This window comes from Triticum urartu, chromosome 7 (assembly GCF_003073215.2).
Source record: "Triticum urartu cultivar G1812 chromosome 7, Tu2.1, whole genome shotgun sequence".
Taxonomy (NCBI): domain Eukaryota; kingdom Viridiplantae; phylum Streptophyta; class Magnoliopsida; order Poales; family Poaceae; genus Triticum; species Triticum urartu.
In genome coordinates this window covers 314675652-314675901 of record NC_053028.1, presented here as the reverse complement: position 1 = coordinate 314675901, position 250 = coordinate 314675652, and positions in this window count along the sequence as shown.

The window sequence follows — 250 nt, the reverse complement described above, 5'->3', positions numbered from 1 at the left end:
TGTGAGCATTTGAGTTTTCTAGATGCTTATTCTGGTTATATCAGATCAAGATGGCAGTTAAGGACCAGGAGAACACAACTTTCATCACTCCCTTTGGAGCCTTCTGCTATGTGTCTATGCCTTTTGGGCTCAAGAGTGCCTAGGCGACTTATCAACGGTGTGTTCAGAATTGCCTTCATATCAGATTGGACACAATGTTCGTGCTTATGTGGATGATATTGTTGTGAAATCCAGGAAGAAGGAGACCTTG